General features: G+C 46.5%; 1 protein-coding gene across 3 annotated transcripts in view; it reads right to left on the bottom strand.

Annotated features, from left to right (window-relative positions):
* The window catches only part of RBBP8NL (RBBP8 N-terminal like), a 126,763-nt gene that overhangs the window by 38,507 nt on the left and 72,601 nt on the right, over window positions 1-15,655 (bottom strand). Inside the window, exon 2 of one of the 3 annotated variants that reach the window (XM_075011863.1) lies at window positions 14,170-14,390. The exons of the other annotated variants lie outside the window; for them this stretch is intronic. The gene's annotated coding sequence lies outside the window, so the exon portion shown is untranslated. The remainder of the gene's footprint in view (window positions 1-14,169; window positions 14,391-15,655) is intronic. 3 annotated transcript variants of the gene reach the window in all.

Here is a 15,655-nt window from a genome sequence, read left to right as displayed (position 1 = left end):
TTTTTTTTACTTTCATAACTGAGGCTGCCAGGCCAGAGGCGCTGAAGCTATGAACAGCCAAGCCTAGAGGTGTCAGGGCTCAGCCCCAGCAAAAACTAAGCACTGCACATCCGTGCTGGCTAGTACTATTATCCTCTAGGTGTTTACAGAGTGATTGCTTAATAGTTTGTTCCAGTATCTTTCTGGTGTTGAAGTTAGGCCAGGCGTCAGCAGCCGCATGAGGCTCTTTAAGGAGTCATTTGTGGCTCCCTGCCCTGCTGCCGCTGAAACAGTAGAACTAAATTCCATTGGTTTAAACAGCCGGCAGGGTGGTGGGAGAGATCCAGCAATTAAACCAACTGAAGTCAGTTCTACTATTTCAGCTGTGGCAGGGCAAGGAGCTACAGGAGAGTCAGCGGCAGCAGGGCCCAGAGCGTTAACGACTCCATTTGGGCCCTGGGAGAGTGTGGTCTTGCCCCAAAGGGGGGGACCTAGAGGGGACGGTTCTACATCCTCTTCTCTCTCTGGAGTCCTGGAGCCAAATTCAAGCCTGGTGCCAATGGGCAGAATGCCTTTCAAGTCCCTGGTGTCTATTTGCTTGTCTTAAGGGCTTGCTCTAGCCAAGTGTATCCCCAGTGGGAAAGCTGGCAGGTTTCTGTAGACATTGTTCTAAAAAACAGAGGAATCCAATAGAGAATGAGATCTTTCCTATTGGTTTTTGACCCATCCTATAGAATTCTGTAGTAGACCTATTTTTTCTCTAATAAATTGTACAGGTTGGGTCAATAGACCAATAGGAAAGCTCCCCCTTACCATTCAATTCTATAGGTCTTTTCTACAGACATTAGCTTACAACCAGCATTCCATTTAAAGGCACAGCAGCTTCTTCAAAGCATTCATATTCACTTTCTTCCCCAATTACTGAAACAGATGCACAATTTGTCTTTTAATCTTTTACCAAATTTGGAAAGATGGGGGGCCTTAGTGTTGCTCCCTTACCATCTCTCGACCTGTGCTTGCATCTACAAGCCTTATGTGTGCTCAGTAGGGGGGCTGATTTTGGTGGGATGAATTCTGGATGGTTTCATCACATGACTAAATCTTTCATTCAAGATTCATTTTTAATTCCTGGAGACACCAGGACAATCCTGGAGGGTTGGCAAAAGTAGTGCTCAAGTAAATCAGGTAATTCTGCTCTGAACTATCTGCTGTTATGCAGTTATCAGATTTGTGGATATCCTCTGGATCTCTGACACCATAACCCTGAGTGGTTTCCAGTTTCTTGGTGCATTTTCTAGCCTATCATTAATTTTATTGGCAGTGTCAATCTCATTCAAAGGGAGCAGCACACCCTATGGGACTCTGTAAGAGGTAGGACTTCCATGAAGCTCTGGTTGCAGATGGCAGACTGTGCCACTGGCAGGAACTCCACCCAGCGCATTGTTTGATTTCAAAAGGAAGCACATAGCTGAAGAAACTGATGTATTTAAAATATAAATTAACTAGATGTTTCCAGGACTTGGAGGATTTAGCACTGTGGGATCTGCTGAGCGCAGCCACAGGTTTTACCATCAGCAGTTCAAGAGTGCTCTGGTGTCAGAATGGATTTACTAATACGCATGCAGAGGCCTTCTGATATACGCTTACTAGACAAGAACTTCTCTGGCTAGCCAGACATTCATTTCTTGGCTTCCCTTGTCTGTTCTCTAGTTTTAGAAGCCTAAATTAGATTTATACTGAGAGAGGCTGGCTGATCACTCAGGGAGGGCCAGGGCCAGCAGAAGCACTTTGTAGTCCAGAGAGAAACTGTTTTGTTTTTTTGATGCACTGCATCCTTTACAGCTTTGCTGGGCATTTAGGTTATCTATTCATTATTTTTGCAATAGACTTACAGGGACACGAAGGGCGGGTCTCCACAAAAGGAGAACTTCGACCTAAGATTTGCAACTCCAGCTACAAGAATAGCATAGCTAGAGTTGATATATCTCACGTCGAATTTCTTCCCCCTCTCCAGAGTAGGAGGTCAATGGGAGAAACTCTACAAGGAGTACCATGGTCAATGTGGGTTCTCTCAGTATTCAGTTTAGCAGGTCCACACCAGAATATCAATCTCTGCCATGTCGACCTGCCACCAAGTGTAAAGGCTGCCGTAAAGGCAAGCCATTGATGGGGCCAAGCCATAGCACCCTCCGTTTTAGGTATTTGCCCTCAGTGGGTGCTCCTGGTTTGCATGCTACAAGGTATTTTTGCGCACTGGTGTTACACAGGCCCAGGGAAGAACTCAGCAGCAGCAGCAGCAAGAAGAGTAACTTCCGGGCTTGCCTAACCTGGGATCAGGATTCTTTGTGATGCAAAATGCTACCGCCCCCCACACAGCTGGGCCTTCACCTGACTTGGAGCTGGTGAGAATAAGGGGTGGAGAGGTATAGAACAGGCACTGGTTTTATCTGCACCTGTATAGCGACATCGATGGTGCCCCATCAGTTCAAGATGCTGCTGCAGATTCACTTCCTCCATGTAAAATAAAACTTGCATCCATTCACTGCCTCCTCACTCGGATTCTGCCCCAGTGCAGCCACACCAGTGCTAAAGATCCCCATGAAAACAAACTGTTGCTGGGTTGAAGTCTCAGCACCTTCCTTTTGAGGCATTTAATTACATCACATTTGCTTCAAAACAAGTTAAACCCGAATGGCAACACAGTTATTTTGCAGCCGGAGCTGCATGGAACAGCAGGCTTTGGCAGAGTTGCTGCTCTGATATACTTACACTCTGTATTTTAGTGCTGGAGCAAACCAAAAGCAAATCCAGTCAGAGAAAGCCGAATTTTCAAGCCCCAGCCTGCACATTCATTAATTCACTTCAATCCTGTGACATCTGTTTTGCTCTCATTCAGCAATGGGAACAATTATTAAAAAATGCACACTGGTTTTCAGGCTTGCTCATACCCATTCCTGTGTGTTGCTTTGACCAGTGTGGAACACGTCAAAGTCTGTTTGGTGTTTTCTCCTTGCTCTGTTAGCTCTGCCCCCAACTCTGGGCATGCAGCCACTGTGGCAGGTAAGATCCTTTATTGTTCAATTGACTTACCGGATCTCTGCTGCAGTACAGCAGCACAGTTTTGCATGTCTTCCCCTCACAAAGGCAGACTCCTCATTTTGGGCCCAGTGCTGCAGCTCTACACGTGTCAATAGTCTCTCTCACTGGAGCAGTCCCATGGATAGTAATGGAGCAGAAGGATGGTACCTTGCATGCCACACCATAGCCAAAGCACTGAAGTACTATTACAGCAGAGAGCTGTCCTAGGGAAACGAGTAAAGCTGGACAGGAATCAGAGTTTCTGTTTTGGGGAAAATGTTGCAGCTTTAACATTTGCTTTCAGTTGGAAAGAGCTTTTAAAAAACAGCATTCAGCAGAAAATTTCAAACAACCCTACTCAGGTTAATGGAAATGGCCTGTTTCTATTATGCTGAAATAGTTCATTGCGACCGCAGCTTCTAAATTTATTTTGTCCTGGTTGAACCGCTCTAATGTGGCACTCTCTGGCCCGGCAACATCTGTGGTCCAGCATGATTTTAGCCAGCCAGATGTCTACTTAGCCTGGCTGTGGTCAAGTTTCCTGTGGCTCCATAAAGTTTGCTTACAGGCACCAGTCCTGGCTCCCAGTGTTCTGTGCTGCTGTTTAGCAGTAATTTACCCCTAAATACCTTATAAGAGCCCAGTAATCAGTGAAAGTGTTGGTAATGCTGCTATATAATATTGACCCCCCCAGTGGTTTGGCAAACTCTCTGGTTTGGCCCCAGGTCCTGGAGGTGCCAGACTAGAGAGATTCAGCCTGTAGTGTAAAATTAAACAAATGTCAAACACAGTAACACTTGCTTTTGAGGGGGCAGGCACGGGGCAAAACTGGGTTGACCTCAAACCATTCTGGTGGAAAACGGTACTTTGGTTGAAACACTTTTGGGTGAAAAAGATTCTGCCAGAAAATGTTCTACCTGCTCTAGAAAAATGGCTTCCCTTTCTTATGGTGCTCCATGCACCAATGCTTTTCCCCTGGGGTCTTTATCCCATGCTGAGCCTTTGGCAGGTTGAGACAGGTACTAAAGTGATAAGAAATGAATGGGCATGGTACATGTGGGGATGAGTGCTTTTTTCCTCGGGAAAGCATACCATTAAATACAGACCATGGGCTATCCTCTGCAGGGATCTGAACCAAAGCTCATTAAAGTCAATGGGAATCTTTCCCCTGCTTTCAGTGAGCTTTGGAGGAGAATGCAGGCGCAGAGAGGATCAGTTTGGATAAAGGTGATAGAGTCTGGAAGTTTAATATATTAATTAACAAGGCCGCATAGTCCTTTGTGAAGAGGGTAGAGAACTGTTACTACCCACATTTTACAGGTGGTTAAGCTAAGAGCAAAAGATTAAGGACAAGCCCAAGGGCACAGAGAGAGGCAGGAGCAAAAGAAGGAAGAAAATTCAGAGCACCAGAGCACCTATATTCTAACCCTTAGCTCCTTAACTAACCTTCTCTATTCTGGAAATCAGGTTGAAAATAACCTGGAAAGACTTTGAGTAAGTTTGATAACAATGCATACTACAATATCGGGCAATATACACATTGTCTTATCAAGTTAAACTCATTCAATCACAGGGAGAGATTGTAATTTTTTTGGTGCAGAAGATTATTGTATTGCTCTTTTGTGGTTAGAATCACATCTCAACTCTGTCCCATAGATCCCATACTGCTAAGAAATAATGGAGATTCTCCTTCAGCTCGAGTAGCAGAGGCGTGTTTTTGGACAAGACGCCTGTATGATCTAGGGAGGAGTCTGACCCTCTCTGAGCGGTTTGCCTGTTCCAAATTTGTGTCAGCCTCTTAAAATATCATTTCTAAGGGCCACATGTTTAAAACCAGATTCCTGCAAATGTGCTTGTGCACCAGTTAAACCCCATACGACGACAGCAGGCTATCGGAAGGCCAAGAATCCTCTTGCATGCCAAATGCCACATAGGCATATTTGTTTTTGTATGCAAACAGGACTTGCAGAGAATGGGGGAGGGAAGGTGCAAGAACATTCAGGAGGGGGAAACAACTGCATTCTACTGAAGCCACTTGGCCCTCACCCTCTTTTCAGCACGCACAATTTGTGCCCAACTGCAGCTAATAAAATTATCGGTAGCCAAGCTTTTCACAGCTTAAGTTTTTGCTAGGCACCCACAGTTGAATTGCAAGCATTAAAAGTGCGTCTTGCCAATTTGGTAAACACAGCTGGGAAAAATGGCCTCCATGGGGCTCCAAAATGCAATTCCCACCTCCTTCCAGCTCGTACTCTGCTCCCCATGTGCGTTATTTTACAAGTAATGCCTGGGATTGTATAATTAAGGAAGAAGAAAGATGTTTGTCACAACAATTAATTGCATCTGTGCTGCTACAAACTGAAGCCTGAACCTCTCTAATCTGGAACTCTCATCTGGCAACATCCATAATCTGGCATGATTTTAGTTAGCCGGATGACCACTTATGGGTGTGGCCAACTTTTCTGCAGACAAATCAAGTTTGTTTACAACCTCCAGTCCTGGCTCTCAGTGTTCTGTACTGTTATTTAGCTCTAATTTAGCCTGAAGTGTCTTCTAAGAGCCCAGTAAGCAGGGGGAGCATTGGTAATGCTGCTAGACAGTATTGACTTCCTGTGGTCTGGCAAATTTGCTCATGCAGCACCGGTCAGGTCCCAAGGATGCCAGATTAGAGAAGTTCAACTTACAGCAACCTCTGTTGCTGCACGCCACTGACATACTAGTGCATCTCGACTCTAGATAGCGAACATGCAAATAAACAGAACAAATTTCTGCCCATTGGATACACCACAGATAATAAAATCCTCAACTGATGTGGCTTTTGTCTTCAGTGTTGTTTGCAAGAATTTTGTGTGCTACTGGTTACACCTCCCTGGTCTGGCACCCTTGGCACCTGAGTGGTCCCAAACCAGGAATTTTGCTGGACCAAGGGAGGTCAATGCTCCCTTGCTGTCTGCTGGCCCCTCTGGGGCATCAGCCCACTCCTGGCTGACAGCCCTGGCCACTGGCCCCCTAGCCTCTGACATCCTGGCCCTGCCAGGCTCATGTTCTCCAGTCGCTGGCAGCTTCCCAGACCTACTCCTCACTGCCACAGCTCCCCTGCTCCTGATCCCCAGCCACAGTGGTCCAGCCCAGACAATGGATATCTGGAGGCCTCCAGACCCCCAGCCACAGCTCTCCAAAGGCTTCCCAGCTCCCAGCCACAGTGGTCCAGCCCTCACCAGCCTCCTAGCCTGGCCTCAGCTGCCCGGTCCCAGCTGTGGCTCCCAGACATGAACTCAAAGCTGACACCTGCCCCAGCCACTGGGCTTTGGTCCAGCAACATCCACGATCCCCCCAGACCATGGATGTTGTCAGACCAGTGAGCCCTGAGTTTCAGAGGTCGAACCTGTGCAGTGTTCCAGACTTACAAAGCAGAGCCAAGGACAGATTCCAATTCACTCAATAGCCCCAAATCCAACTATTTTGTTAAGTAATATTCCTGCCCCTTAATGGGGACAGAGGTTAGAATCTGGGAACATACCCCATCATTCTTGCTCACAAAACAGAGGGTAAACAGCCCCAGGCACATTCCCCCTGCCCTCAGAGAATCCTAGGGCTGGAAGGGACCTCAGGAGGTCATCTTGTCCAGCCCCCTGCCTAAAGCAGGATCAGCCCCAACTAATTCATCCCAATCAGGACTTTGTCAAGCTGGGACTTAAAAACCTCTAGGGATGGAGATTCCACCCCCTTTCTAGGTAACACAGTCCAGTGCTTCACCACCCTCCTGGTGAAACAGTTTTTCCTAATATCCAACCTACACCTCTCCCTCTGTAACTTCAGATCATTGCTCCTTGTTCTGCCATCCATCATTACTTGAGAACAGCCTCTCTGCATCCTCTTTAGAGCTCCACTTAAGGAAGTTGAAGGCTGCTATAAAATTGCCCCTCACTCTTCTCTTCTGTATACTGAATAAGCCCAAATCCCTCAGCCTCTCCTCGTCTGTCATGTGCTCCAGCCCCCTAACCATTTTGTTGCCCTCCGCTGGACCTGCTCCAATGCACCCACATCCTTTCTATAAACAGGGGGCCCAGAACTGGATGCAGTACCCCAAATGTGGCCTCTCCCCCCTGGCTCGGATCGATACATTTGTTCTTATTGGTACAGCTGCCCGAACTGCTGTCCATCACCGTGACATCAAGGTTAGCATTCCCAGAGTGACAAGAGAGCTGCAAATCAGAAACCTAGTCTACAGCTTGCAGTGTAAACGGTTAGTGCAAGGAAAGCGCTTCGATGAGATAAAACACCCTATTGGCTTATTTATTATTATTATTTAAATAAACTCAGCACAACCCCCCCCCCCCGCAATCTGTTTAGTAAGAAGTGCAGAGGGGGCATTTATTGTTCAGCAAAAGCAATAGACTAACTAGGCAGGAAACCCTTCTCTCTTTGTGAGCACACCAATGTGCTCTCAATTGCTGCCTGGCACAGAACCTTGGCTGCCAGCCTGGGGTAGGTAAGGTATGTTCTTTCCTTCCCTTCCATCCTCACCTCACCCCTGCACTCACCGCTTCCCTGGGCTGCTCATGCCGGTGGTTGTGAAACAGATTGCTGTGATCTGTCAGAGATGCTACGCATCAGAAAAACCTTCCCGCTCTCATACCTCATTCGGACTGTTTATTAGCGGCATGTTCCTTCAGGTTAATGGAATGTGATGGCACGAAACACAGAACAGGGCCACAGGCCCATAAAGATGCCTGGCCCTTGCACATACACCACACACATACCAGAGCACCCAAGCAGTTCCTCACAGTAAGATATACTAGCGCCTCCGGTGTTGGGTAAAGTTTTGTATGATTGCGGCCCCATCACTTTCACAGGATCCCTCTAATGCTAACAGGAGACTCAGAGTTCTGATTTATGCTCTTGGTTCTAAATCAGCGGTTCCCAGCCTTTTTGAGATGGCAACCCTTTCTGACAAGTCAGTAAGACTTTGTGACCCAAGGCAGGGGGTTTCCTCTCCTGGGACATTTTTTTCTTTTTTAAATAAAACTTGATTCACCCCTCCCTAACCCCCAGGCTTAAACCCCTCGCTCCCCTGCCCCCAGGCTTAAACCCCTCGTAGCCCCAAACTGCTCCCCTGCCCCTTGCAGCCTCAAAATGTACCCCCACCTAGCTCATACGAGCGCTGCTGCTGCTCCCCCCGGCTACTTCACCTGGCCACCACTGCTACCACTGCCTCCTCGATGCAGCTCCCCCCAGCCCTCCTACTCCCTTCCCCCACCTGCAGCGTGGGCAGTTCCCTGCCCTGCCACACTGAAATGGGACTCAATTTAATTGCTTTAATGGCCAGACATTGAACCAATTAAATTGAGTTCCATTTCAGCATGGCAGGGCAGGGACTGGAGCCAGAGACGTGAGCGGTGGCAGTGGCAGGAACTACAAATGGCTCCTTAAAAAGCCACATGTGGCTCAGAGCCACCCAGCTAGTGGCCCTTAAAAAATATATATCTATATATTGGAGACCCAGGTTTGGGTCCTGACCCATAGGTTGGGAATCCCTGTTTTAAATGGACCTTTTGGGTAGTTTGTGAGGTATGACGGCTGAATTTAGCATCTGATCCAGCAAGGTGTTAAGGGCGGTAATGGGACTATGGTCTAGTGGGACGAGCATAGGGCAGGGAGTAAAGTTGTCTGAGTTTTATTTCTGTCTTTTTACTCAGCAGTTTGACCGTGGACAAGCCACTGAATTGCTCTGTGCCTCAATTGGCTGGGAAAAAGAATAGCTTTGTGGCAGTGGGTAGCGAGAATGAGTGCCTGATTGAGCGCCTTTGATGCATGGTGCTCAGTGCCCTTCCTGTCTGTCCATTGCGGGGGCATGTGCAGCTGCTGTTGAAAGAAGTTGGAGATTCTACTGCTTGCGGGTAAGATGGCTCACTTCTCTGGTTTGGAAAAAAAAGGGCTTGATTTTGCATTTGTTGGAAAAACAAGACAACATCCAAAGCAAAGTTACTACAGTACGATGGAGCTTGTCTAAGCAGCTGCTAAATTCAGGTTGTCCTAATCCACTGCATATTTGCTGGCTGGTTAGAACATGTTCACCCCTTTCCCTTTCCTCACCCAATTCTGGGAGGCAAAGACATTTGTATTATGCCATGTTTGAAGAAGGCTTTAAGGGGGCCAGGCTTTCTCTGCCCCTATTCTTCCTGACCCTGCCAGACAAATTATATCCCCTTTTCAGCAAGATACCTTAGCACATGCCCACCTGTAAACACACACAAAGTCCCAATGACATCACAGGGACAATTACCATGCTTTAAGTTCAGCGTGTGCGTAAGTATCTTGCCAAACAGGTGCCTTAGCTGTGTCATTTACACTGTGTATTGTAAAACAGCCAGTTAATCCTATGGCTAAACGACATTGTTGCAAAGCTGTCTGCAATAAGATCTAGGGCTCATAGTAGATCACAAGCCAAATATGAATGAACAGTGTAACATTATTGCAAAAAAACAAAAGGAATTCTTCCTCCTTGCTTACCATTGGTTAGACCTAACCAGAGTACTTTGCCCAGTTCTGAGTGTGACATTTTTGGAAAGATGTGGACAAACTGGAGAAGGTCCCGAGAAAAGAGACAAGCAACAAAAGTGATTAATGGTTTAGTAAACATAACCTCTGAGGGAAGATTGAAATAATTTGGTTTGTTTGGGTTGGCAAAGAGGACCGAGATGGGACATGATAATCATCTTCAAAAACATAAAAGGTTGTTACAAGGAGGAGGGAGAAAAAAATTTCTCCTTAAATTCTGTGGTGAGGACAAGAAGCATTGGGCTTAAATTGCAGCAAGTGAGTTTTAGATGGGACATTAAGAAAAATTTCTTAATGATCAGGGTGGTTAAGCACTGGAATAAATTACCTAGGGAAGTTGTAGAATCTCTACCACTGGAGATTTTTAAGCGCAGATTACACAAACGTTTGTCAGGGATTGTCTAGGTAATAACTGAGGGCTTATCTATGCTACCATGGATGCTTGACCCTCTCAGGGTCGATCTTCGGGGGTTTGATTTCATGTGCCTAGTCTGGATGCAGGGAATCGAGCTCTCAGGGGTTGCAGCCGACCCCATAATTGATCGCAAGATGTGAGGAGCCAGAGAAATCGTAGGGAGAAAGTCTACTGTGGACCTTCCCCTGTATAGACAGACAAGTTAGTCAAGCACAGTTATGTCGATTTTAGCTACACAATTCACATAGCTAGAATTGTGTATCTTCGGTTGACTTTCTTGGTCTAGCGTAGAGATAGCCTTCCTCTTTTCATGATTGCAGAGAACTGGACTAGGTGACCAAAGTGCTTCCCAGGCTGAAGATTCTCTACTCAAATTAGGGAAAGGAAGCATGTCTGGAACTACCGAAAGGGTAGGAGGCCCTTTAACCCACCACTGCCAAGCAGCCCTGATTTTACATGTACCTCACTGAGGTCCTGTTCCTCCAGCGTTCCTTCTGGGACAATGAGATTTGAATAGGTGCCTGAGAACAAATTTGCTCTGGTGGCTAGTTTTTGTTTGGGACATTATAACGAGGTGCCACAATGCAACCCACTCCCAGAAAACAGCTGCAGAGTTTTGGGGCTTTGAAATCCAATAAGTCAGCAGCTTGGGCTTCTCTCGACACAATCCACCTGGAAACCCAGCCATTCCTCCTTCTAGGAATTAAATAGCTTTTCTGACTAAAAATCCCCCAGACATGTACCTAGCGCAACAATAGCAAAGTGGAGGACACAACAGAGAAGGTGCAGAGCAGTGGGAACCTGTAGCTAACACATAGCAAAAATGCATCCTTGCATGAAGGAATATGACAAAGACTGGTTGACTAGTACAACACTCATTTTAAAAGTGATTTCCTGAATTCCAGCACATTCATTCTTTCTTCTGCACAGTTCTATGATTTCTTCTCCGTGGGGGCACCATGACAGATGGCTCATATAAGGATTTGTGACATCTGAAAAGTGTGAAAGAAAAGCTTTGCAAGAGCCTCTCCTGTTGAAGCAGGTTGTCACTGCTTCTGCTTGTGCCCTTCTAGCCAATGGCACAGAAGATAATGGACAGTCATCAGTTTCTCGGGTGTTCCTCAAGGTTCAATCCTGGGTGTCCCCTGCCTATGCACTGGAGGAGCTCTTAAGGCTCCCATTAATAAGGCACCTCAGTAGTGCCAGGATTTTAAAAACTGATCGACCCAACTCTCCCTTCTCTTACACCTGTTTTACACCAGAGCAAATCCACCGACACCAATGGATTGACTACTGATAATTTACACTGACATAAGGAGAGCAGAAAAAGACTGTTTGCTTAAGGCACCTCCCCCCAGTCTTCGTGGGCTTCCATTTACTGCAGAGATGGAGTGGGAGTGCAGCTTATCCTTAAGGGGTATCATCCTGGAGAAGGATCACTGCCATGGCTTGATGTGCATGAAGATTGTTCTGCACTGGCCTTCCTGTCTGCTGCGAATGCTCAGTCTAATGTATGCTTTTAATTTTACAAGACATCATTTATGAACGGGGCCTCTCCATGTCAACAGCCTCATTACAGATTGCCTGGGGGACATACGAGGTGCATGAACTAGGCTGAGCACAGAAATGGGAGCAGAAACCCCCAAGCTCTTCTCCCGTCTCTGACACTGCCTTCATCAGTATCCTGGGGCAAATCAACCAACCTACCTGACTCAGTGTCCCCAGCTGAGCATTAGGGATAATAATGCTTACCCTGCCACACAGGCTGGATGGGGAAGAGTAATGCTATGGTATCAAAGCCTGGCTCCCTCCTTGCAGGTGTGGAAAGGGCTATTTTACTTATAGGCATTTGTAGGGCACACAACATCTGCACACTGGCAGGGTTTTTTGAGTCCTGCAAGCACACAGAATGGAGGGGAGAAAGTGCTGGGAGAGTCCCACTCACCTGGGCAAAACAGTCAAGCATGAGAGAGGCTATAGTAGACAACTGCTGGTAGAGTAGCAATTGCCCCAGTGGCTTCCTTGCTTCTGCAGGGAGAGCGAGGGAAGAGGAAAGGGAAGATCCCAGACAAACACCCTCACAGAAGCACTGTGCATAAAGTCCCATGACTGCTCCTTGCACAAGAGTCCAAATCTGGGGCTTTCATGTTTGCAAAGCAATCAGAAGCTTTAAGGAAGTTTGTAATCACCCAGTGGTTTCACTGCCCCACGATCACTGTCCAACAGATACAGCAAGATACTACTCTGGGATGTGCAGTGGGTATGGGAATCTTCTCACCACATTGTGAGCGTGGGAGAAACCACTGCAATTAGACTCCCAGTTCCCTGTAGCAAAAAGGAGACCAAATTCTTTTCTCTCCAGGAACAGACACACAAATAACTCAGGGCTGGGGAAGAAGACAAGAAAACCCCAATGATCAGCGTTAAACTATTTGTTATCAAGTGCATTCACAGTTTGGCTGGGTCAGCTAAATGCTTTCTACAAAACTTACTGCATTTTAAAAAGTGCAAATGGAGCAATGGGACACTGTCCCTCATGTTGCAGATGGGGAAACTGAGGCACAGAGCATTGGAAGCCACTTTTCCAAGTTCAATCAGAGCTGCAAAAAGAATCTAGCTCTTACAAAACTCAACCCAATGCTCCATCTACCAGCCTACACTGCATGCTCTGTTAGAGCCCTGACATACCTGTGCAGTGCTGTGAGCTGTAAGAGCTACACAGAAAGGAAACAGAAAAAGGTGGAAGAGTGAGTACTGTTTCTCCAGAGGTTTAAATCCACAAAATCAAATCATTCTGGCAAAGCTGTGATTGTGGCATCCATGCTACCTCTTCAGTAAAGCAGCTGAGATATGGCTGGAGTAGACAATGACTCAGTGCCCACAGCAGCTGTTTTGCACAACGTCCAATAGACGACAACTGTCTTAAATTTAGCGTTTTAACACTTCTTCCATCCTGTCCCAATGCTGTTCTGCAAGGGGTTCTCCAGAAGTCCCCATACATTTTTCAAGCACTGGCACCCACGAACCACTCTGTTTGTGTAGGTTGCAGCAGTCTGCTGGGGACCCTGCTCCAGTGAGAGACATGATCATTTATTTCAGCTTGATTTAGATTTGATCTACAGGTTCTGAATAGGAAATGCCAGGGACCACCAAAATTTCTGATGTTGCTGAAAAACCCACAGGGAAGATCATTTTCAAGCTTTTTTTTTGGTGTGTGAAAATCCCCCCATTTTTTGCCCTCCAGTTTTTGACCAGCTGCAGCATGATTTAGCAAAGAGACCGATGTGGACAACGAAGCCCAAAATCCAGGGAAATCGAATTGTATCTCAAAGTGGATCTTTGCTGGCGTGGGTAGCTCAAGTGCTGTGCCAAGCTGTCTCCCTCTCACTTTGCAGCAGGCCAGAGGTGGAAAAAGTACCTCAAAAGTGCCTTGAGCAAAAGTACGGAAGTTTTGGGGGAAATATAATTCAGTACAAGTTACCCTTGCCCCTTTGGAGAACTACTTGAGTAAAAGTACACACACACACCCAGAGCAACGAAGGGTCCTGTGGCACCTTATAGACTAACAGAAAAGTTTTGAGCATGAGCTTTTGTGAGCACAGACTCACTTCATCAGATGCTTGCTCAAAACTTTTCTGTTAGTCTATAAGGTGCCACAGGACCCTTTGTTGCTGTTACAGATCCAGATTAACACGGCTACCCCTCCGATACTTGACACACACACACACACACACACACACGTGTCACATCTTGATTGTACTCAAGCATCCGGAAGTGAAAGCACTTTTACTCAACTTTTGGGTGCTTTTTCCACCTCTGGAGCAGACTGATGCAGTAGAAATCCAAATTGCTCTAGACCTCCTACCAAAATTGGAAGGGGAACTTTCCCTCACCCCTCCTGGATTACAGCCCAAAATTCCTGAACAACTGCACGCATTCAGTTAAACATTGAACAGAACCTGATACAAGGCACTGAGTGCCAGCAGTTCAATAGTCCTGAGTGCTTAAGTGCTCTCCTCTGTCACCCTTCCTCCATTGTGGGCACAAAACTAGTTCGCTCTTTCCCTCCTTGTTCTATGACTTTGCCCAGGATGCCCTGGATAGATAGAGGTCACTCCACGCACAATGTTACTCACGCTGCTCGTCTCTCTCGACCCATCTGGCCATCGCTTGCGTTAAGTCACAGTCAATCGCCCGTCAGTTGGTAGGCAGGAGATAGAAGGGAGCAGTGCCGGTGAACTTGCACAGACAATAAACCATAATTTTTCTTTGCAGTCCAACTTGCTCTACAGGTTTCCGTTTCTTTAACCCAGCAGCAGAAAGGCAGCACAGCTTAGTCAAAGCTGCCAAACAAGTTCTGCTATAATACAAAAAAGTGGCAAGACCAGTTAGTTATGAACTCAGATAGAGATTTGATTGTTTTCCTGCAATTACAGTTCAACTTGTGCTGTTGGTTGAACTCAACCATGCTAACAAACCATCCCATTTAAATAAGGCCATTAAAGTAGGAATTTTTCTTTGCTTTTTACAGAACACAGCTGTTTTCCAGAGAAAGCGCAGTGACATCCTGCTTAACCCTTCTACTCACGGGAAGTTTGAACAAGCTGCTTAAAAGGTTGCTGACTCCCCCACTCTGTGTACATTAGACATTGTTGGGGGAAAATCATTACTAATAATAGAATAGTCACATGGCCCCAAACGAGGTGGAGGGCGCCCGTTGGGCTAACAGAGATAGTTAGTGCACCAGAGCGAGCTTACGATCTAAATGAAAAGACAGACAAAGGGGATGTGCATGTGGGGAAACTGAGGCACAGAGCCAAAGCATGCCAACCCAAGGCCATTGGCAGAGCTAAGATTACAAATACGAGTCTCCCGACTCCCAAGCCAGTGCACAATCCACTAAACCAGGGGTCAGCAACCCCAGGCACTGGTGCCAAAAGCAGCCTGCGAGCAGATTTTCATCGGTACATGAGGCAGGAGTTCAGTCCCACACATCCTCCCCCATGCAGCCAGGAGCTTGCTCAAAGCCATGTCACCTGGAGATTAACAAAAGACCAGCTAATGCTCCCAACCACCACCTAAATGGTAAAGTTCTGCATCTTAATTTATTTAGCAAAGAAGCTGTTGTAAATAGGACTATTCGTGACTTTAAAAAGCATCACTGGCACGTGGACTGTACATAGAGGTCAAAAGGTCAAATTTCGGCACTTTGCCTCAGCAAGGTTGTAGACCCCTGCATTAAACCACGTGCTCTTAAGCGCTTCTTGTTGCGCCGCCTTTGATACACTTGTATCAGTGAGAATGCTAGTGTGGATGGGACCATGTTTTTAATCACCTGGCCCACCTGTCCTTGGCCACAGAGGTCTTGATGGTGTCACAGTGAAAACTTTAGAGCTTCCACCATTGCTGGCACCACCGACAGAGTTGGAGGCAATACCAGAGTGGGCTGCTTTGCAAAAAATAATAGCACAGATAAGGCTTTGGGGGAAGAAATCTTGTCTTTTTCTCCCTATATGAAAACAAATAGCTCATTATACAAATAAGTTCTTGCATACAAGCAAGAAACCAAAATGCATTTCTTGATTACTTGATAGTTGATTTCTCCACCGCAGAAGGACTGAT

The sequence above is a fragment of the Carettochelys insculpta genome, chromosome 17 (genome assembly GCF_033958435.1).
Source record: "Carettochelys insculpta isolate YL-2023 chromosome 17, ASM3395843v1, whole genome shotgun sequence".
NCBI lineage: Eukaryota > Metazoa > Chordata > Testudines > Carettochelyidae > Carettochelys > Carettochelys insculpta.
This window is presented reverse-complemented; position numbering and strand designations above follow the sequence as displayed.